Source organism: Peromyscus californicus, unplaced genomic scaffold (assembly GCF_007827085.1).
Source record: "Peromyscus californicus insignis strain IS unplaced genomic scaffold, ASM782708v3 Scaffold_63__1_contigs__length_240204, whole genome shotgun sequence".
NCBI lineage: Eukaryota > Metazoa > Chordata > Mammalia > Rodentia > Cricetidae > Peromyscus > Peromyscus californicus.
Window position 1 is genome coordinate 50,264 of NW_026294577.1, and position 7,029 is coordinate 57,292.

The following is a 7,029-nucleotide window of genomic DNA, read 5'->3' on the forward strand; positions in this document are numbered from 1 at the left end:
CTCAGGTCTTTTCCATAGACAGCAAGGGCTCATAAGCACTGAAGCATCTTTCTAGCCCCCAATGAAGCCCTTAAATGCATCTCTGATTTTATTTATGGTAACTTTCACTGGAGCACACGTGTAATTTATTGAATAAAGTACGTTTGTGTACTCACCTTAAATTAGCTTCTCAGTGTCTATGTGATGGTGATGTAACTTGGGAGTTGCTTGGAAAATACTTAGCATAGTGCCCTCCTGGTCAACACTTGAGGATGGGGAGGAGACAGAGTGGAGATGAGTCTCAGGTATGTCCTGCATTTGGGAAACAGAACCAGAACATGTATTAGCATACCTTGGATGCTTCCTCCCTGCTAAGATTTGTTCTTGGACAAGGCACCTCCCTTTCTCTGAGGCAGTGTTGTTTGTATGTTTGTTTGCTTTTGAGACAGGATTGCTCTGTGATAAACTGAAACTCATAAGAGCCATCAAGGCTTTACTTGTTTTCTAAAACTTCAAGATTACCAAAGATCCTTAAGGGGCCCTAACTTAGTGCTCTATATCACCAGACTGATAATTTATAGCCAGTAGGACTTGCCTTTATCTATTAAATAAAACCCTGAAAGTTAATAATATTTGGTATAATCCATATAAAGGGAAGTGCTTTAAGCAGATAAAATGAAACTCTACATTATTTTAAAATATAAAAAATTTTCACTTTCAAAATTCAATTGCAAGTATGAAACTGGCAAGCTTTCATAAGCAATGTTAATATAAGTTGCCATTTCCAATAGAAATGTTTCTCAGCCTTCAGTAAAATCTATAAAGGCCTTTAGTGTGAAACAGATCTATAGGTCATGTGGGAGGCTCTTTGCTTCAGTTTCATAGGTTGATAATTCTGAAGTCATAAAAGTTGCTATAGCTAATGTCAAATTGTTGCATAAATTAAGGTTGGTAATTCAGGATTCTTTTTTATAACTTATATGTAGCACATTTTTGTCAAATCCATGGTGTGAAAAATAAAAGACAGATAAAGGTCAGACATGATTGTGGTTTAACTTTAGTTTTATTTAATTTTTCTCAAGTACTTGTGCCATGTATTTGGCATTGTACATGAAACCATAGTAATGTACAAAGCACCTGTGCTTTAGAAGTTGCATTAGTTGTGTTAGTCAGGGTTGTCTATATGAACAGAACGGATAGAATGGACATGTATGTGTATATGTATGCATGTTTGTATGTATGAGATTTATTAGAGTGACTTCCAGGCTATGGTCCAGCTAGTTGAACAATGGCCATCTTCTGAAGAAAAGTCCAGAATGTAACAGTTGTTCAGCCAATAAGGCTGAGTGTCTCAGCTGGTCCTCAGCATACATCAGAATCCTGAAGAAGTAGGCTCTAACATCAGTGAAGGAGTGCCTTGGCAGCAGGATATATGAATTTACAAGTGAGAATGAGGGCAAGCATGCAAAAAGGAAAATCTTATTTCTCCCATATTTTTTATATGTTCCACAAGATGTGGCCCAGTCTTAGGATGTGTCTTCCCACCTCAAATAATCCAGTTAACTAAAAATCCCTCACAGTTGCACCAAGTTGCTTGGGTTTTTAGTGAGTTCCAGATGTAGTCAAATTGACAGCAAATGATAACTATCATAGAACTTCATTATCATTTGACAGGGAAAAATCTTGTTTGATATTTCACTCTATTACTTCATTTCTTTGTTTTCTTACCTCTTTCCCATTTTACCTCTATTTTTCCTCATCTTTTTCATATTTATGTTTAATAATTCTTGGAGGGTCAGAAAAGCTGTTTACAGTAAAGCAACACTTCAGGGTTGGATAGGGGCCCTTTTAGTCAGAGTAGTGCCTGAACCCTTCTGGGATCTGGTGGTAGCAGAATGCTCCAGTGACTGAAAGCAGCCCCCTCCTTAAAACACATCTATAAGAAACTTCCCTAATGAGGACATCACTGAGACAGGTAGGGAAGCCCAGCCAGTCTGAGACATAACATGACTCCACTCAATCCAAAGGAGTGTTGACCAGAGAATGAAAGACCAATTCTAAAGGCATAGGGAAATGTAAAGTCCCTACATAAGCCAAAAGAATATCTTAGGATCACAACTAGTGTGCTTGTAGTTATACAATATAAAGTCATGATAATGAATATTGTAAACTAAAGTTCAACAGTGTTTTAATAAAGTATTCCAATTTTCACTCCGTGGTCATTCAATAGCTTCAAATCATGCCTTCCTATTTTAGAGATTCCACGACTATCCCCAGAGTTAGTAATTTCCTAGATGAATTCTAAGAACTCAGCAAAGATGCTCACCAAAGCCCTAGGGTCCACGGTTTATTAAGTGGATGTGACATTTGTAGGACTAAGTTACTCTTTTTTCCCCCCCAAACCAAACTGTATCCTGCTTTGTTAAAGATACTTTCCATAAACAATCATGGTTTTTCAGGCAGGACATGGGCAGACAATCATTAACAGTATACAAGAACTTCCAAACTCCCTTCTTGTATAGACTGCCAAAATCAGAAATCCACTATAAAACCTGATGAGCCTTCATTCGATGCTTTGAAAATGGTGAGAGCTTAGAGTGAGGGCTGACAGTTCACATCGATGATGTTGTTGAACAACTTTTCACAAGCCAACTCTGACTTTCAAGAATCCAAATGAACACGGCAGAATTATCAATCTGAAGATCCACAATCTTTCATAAAAGGAACTGCTGCTCTTTTAAGGACACAATGATGCCGCTGCAAAGTCTGGATTGCCTGATAGACCAGCAAAACCAATTTTGGGGGTCAGATTCCAACAGGTCTCTGGGTTGAAGGGAGTTAAGTCTATGTTGATGGTCCAGGGGAGGAAGACACAAAAATGAATTTAGAGTTTCCCACACAAGGCATTTTGTGCCATGGTGGTCACGTATGTCAACACCAGGACATCTCTCCTGAGAGCCAAGAGGAGTCTTTCAAAATTATCAGGGAAAGATGTTTTCCATCATCAACCATCATCAGTCTATCTTGGGAGACATTTTGTTAGTGACACACGCTCCTTCCCCCTGAAAACAATGAAGTGTTTTGTGTGCTAACAACATAGCTTAAAAAAAAAAACAAAACCTGTCTCGAAAAACCAAAAAAAAAGTAAAACAAAATTCTACATTTTTATAAAACTTGATAAAAAATAGTGTTTCAAACTGTACAGTCACCAGAAGTACAAAGTTATCAAAAATGCACACATTTCACTTGGCATCTCCAGCACCTTCAGCTTTCTGTGTCTGGTCTGTTTTGGCATCTCCATTTTCTGCAGGATTATTCTCATCCTTACCAGCATCAACTTTCCCCTTCTTCTACTTGGGGACCTTCTCTCCCTTCTTTGTAGGGGCCTTTTTAGGTTTGGGCTCTGGCTTTTGAGGAGCAGCTTTAGCAGACAACCTTGCAGATCTTCTCTGTGGCTCGTCCCTTACCTTGGCTTTATCTCTTTAGTATCCCCTTCAGCCTTTCTTTTGAGCATGGCGACGGCCAGGGACATCGGTGCTGAAGGTGGGGATGCAGTGGTACACGGATTTGGTCCATCTGGGGGTCATTCTCACTGCTTCTTCACACTCCTCAAGACTAAGTTACTCGTGACTAATTCCTCCAATAAATTTCAAATATACTGTGTGGCCCAAGTTTTGTACAGTGTACCACACTGTAAGTAGATAATGCTGGCTTTGTCCAAGGTCTCCAAGTATGTAGAGGCATTGTCTATAGGTGGTACACTCCATATCTTGCAGTTCAATAAACTGATCAAGGCAAGGAACATTTTTATTCCTTCAAGTTTTTAAAAATGCTATTGTAAAGGCAGGAAAAAAGTGCTTTTTAACCAATAATGTGGGGATAGTTAGATGACCCTGGAGGAGAAATCAAACTCAATTCCTATGTAGTGTCTACAAGATATTTTCAATTATATATATAAAAAAATCATACCAAGGTAAAAATTCAGTACTTCCAGATAAATACAGGGGACTTGCTTCAGACTTTGTAGTAAGAAATCAAAATAATCTGTAAGAGTGTCACAGACTTTCCCTAGAAATTTATATACAAAAACAGCCAGTGAGAAAAATTTAAAACTGATATACAATGGTTATACCCTGCATATTTTAAACACTATTTGTGTTTAGGGTACATAAAGAAAATTTACATGTCAATTAATCAAAACAGGTAAACATATTCATCAGAAACTAATTTTACTTGTTTCTCTGCCTTCCTCCCCTAGAGGAAGGGGAGGCTTGCTCAGATATTTTACAAAAGAATATATGAAAGTAAATAATTAGATTAGTAGACATTAAGAGAATGCAAATAAAAGTTACAATTTAAGGAACCCACAATTTGAAAACATCCCAGAGTCACAGAGTAACTGGGATCCCATGTCAGTTCAGAGTGTGAAGTGGCACTGTGTTTGGGAATCATTGTGGAAGTTTTAACTTAGTGTACAATGGCCACGTGATGCAGTAATTTTCTAATAAATTCATGACTATATCACAAAAGCATAGTGTTGAATTAAGTAATGCTCTGGGCATCATAAAGTGGACATGGGATGTGCACTGTGTGTATATTGTTTTTGTTTTTGTTTTGTTTCTACCAGGCTTTAGAACTAGGGAAACTAAAGATAAATACCAAAATAAGAGCTATCTGATGCAGCCTGTTGAATATGCAGCAGAGGTATGTGAGGAAACCATTTGAAGTGTTTTAAGAATTATCAATCTTTGTTGAGACAGCAGCTCTTGGCTGTACGCAATTTTTAAAACAGTGAAAACACATTTGAAATGTGTACATTTTATTGGATCTGAGGCACACTGACAAATGTGATACAGATGTTTATTAATGTGGCCACCTAGTTTTCTTAAACATATTACATTCTTTTGCCTGCTATCTAAGTATTGCACTGTAGTCCCCACATTCATTGGATAATGTCAGGTCCAGTAGGCAGAGTAAGGAATAAGAATGAAGGTTTTCGCCGGGCGGTGGTGGCGCACGCCTTTAATCCCAGCACTCGGGAGGCAGAGCCTAGGCGGATCTCTGTGAGTTCGAGGCCAGCCTGGGCTACCAAGTGAGTTCCAGGAAAGGCGCAAAGCTACACAGAGAAACCCTGTCTCGAAAAACCAAAAAAAAAAAAAAAAAAAAAAAAAAAAGAATGAAGGTTTTCTCACCAAAAATGTAAAAGACACCAAGTTTCAATTTAGTGCTTCATGATGTCATGATGTAGTTTTCCTTACCTGAGGGAAGAATATATTTTTGATGGGGAAAACACACACACACACACACATACACACACACACACATACACACACACACACACACACACACACACACACACACACACACACACACACACACACACTTTGAAGGATGGCTGTAGAAGAAAGATAATTCTACCTACTTAGTCATGAGTCTGTACCAGGAAACAAATGAATTTATTGTGTCTATAAGAAGCAGGACTGGGAATTTTATTTACAGCTGCTGGGAATGGCTGAGCTTTATGAAGTTCTGAGGGAGCCAATTAATGACAGCATCTTGAGTAAAGAGTTTATGAATGTGAATAGTTTTCAGGGTCCTTAACAATTGATGCTAGATGCAGCCAGCTGGCATGAGTGGAGAAACTTCTCCACATTCATTATTAATTCCACAAAAAGTATATAAAAGAAAAATAGATTGCATCAACATCTATATTTCTATGGTTTCTAGAGAAAGGGTAAAACATGACATTTAAATTGCAATAATATTGAATGATTGATTATTCCATAGAGAAAGATGAAGTCAAGCATAAGTGTGTGTTACCAAGTCTAGGTCAAGAATGTACCAAGAAGATGCACATCAGTGTAAAGTATCCTTGGAAGAAGGATTCATTATTAAAAATAAAACAAAACAAAAAACTTCAACATTATTAGTTTGAGATGGATACATGAAATCAGCAAAATATGTTTGTGTGTATCTGTATCTATCTATCTGTGCATATGTGTGAAAGGGAAAAGGATGAGGAAAGGAGAAGGAGGGGATGTGAGGGGGAGGAAGGCAGAGAAACAAGTAAAATCACACTTAATATGTAGCTCCTCCTCCTCCATAACCCCACACTGTAGCTGCCTTCATTGGAGTTTCATTCATAGACCTTGTTGAGAACCAGGCTACCCTTCTCTCATTCTAATGGGGGTAATAGTACTCAATGTGTGTGGGAATTACAATTCTGCAGAAATGTGATGATATTGTATGCTTAACTTGGCCTTCTTATCAAAATGCTGGTGAGAGGAGAGTTGGTCCTTGATTGTTCCTCTTCCTTGCCCACTTTTGGTTCTCTCCTACACTACAAAGAGTAGTATGTGTTGCTTATGCCTTTGACATCTTGGACAGTACAGCTTTTCCCTCACCAGAGAGGCATCAATATACAATTGGGTACCATGTTGTTCTCATCTTTGGATAAGAAAATGGGCAGAAGAGAAGCAGAGTGATGCTCTTCAGTGTATGACGTCAGCCTTTCATGTTTACTATAAAAACCTAGAGAACTTCATGCAAAATACTGTTAGTTACTGAATATCTCAGTCATGAATTAGTGTAAGGCATAATAGGAATAATTTTCCTTGTCTGAGGATGCAGCATAATACTTACATGTCAACTTTCTTAAGAAAAAAACCCTTATTTATGTCTTGTGTAGTGTGGCACACACCTTTAATTCCAGTGCTCAGGAGGCAGAGGCAAGTCGATCTCCATGAGTTCAAAGCTAGACTGATCTATGCAGAAAATCTCTTGAGCAGCCAAGGGCTACATAGAGAGACATAATCTTAAAAATAAATAGCCTTCATTTATTAAAGTACTGCTTGATAAATATTGAAGAAAAAAAGAAGAAATGAAGTATGGCTTACAGCTACCATTACAGTCAATAAATAGCTAAATAAAGTGTACAGAGGCATTGACCAGCTGTAAATTGCCCTATGCACTTCAAGAAGAGAAATTAACACAGGGCTTTATTGGGAGATTTATTAAGGCAACTCCACATAGTTAAAAAGGAAGTTTATT

The 7,029-nt window shown here is 37.9% G+C and overlaps 1 pseudogene; it reads right to left on the reverse strand.

Annotated features, from left to right (window-relative positions):
* Nucleotides 1-3,221: 3,221 nt before the first annotated feature.
* On the reverse strand, nt 3,222-3,493 carry LOC128098165 (non-histone chromosomal protein HMG-17-like; annotated as a pseudogene).
* Between the last annotated feature and the right edge of the window lie 3,536 nt (nt 3,494-7,029).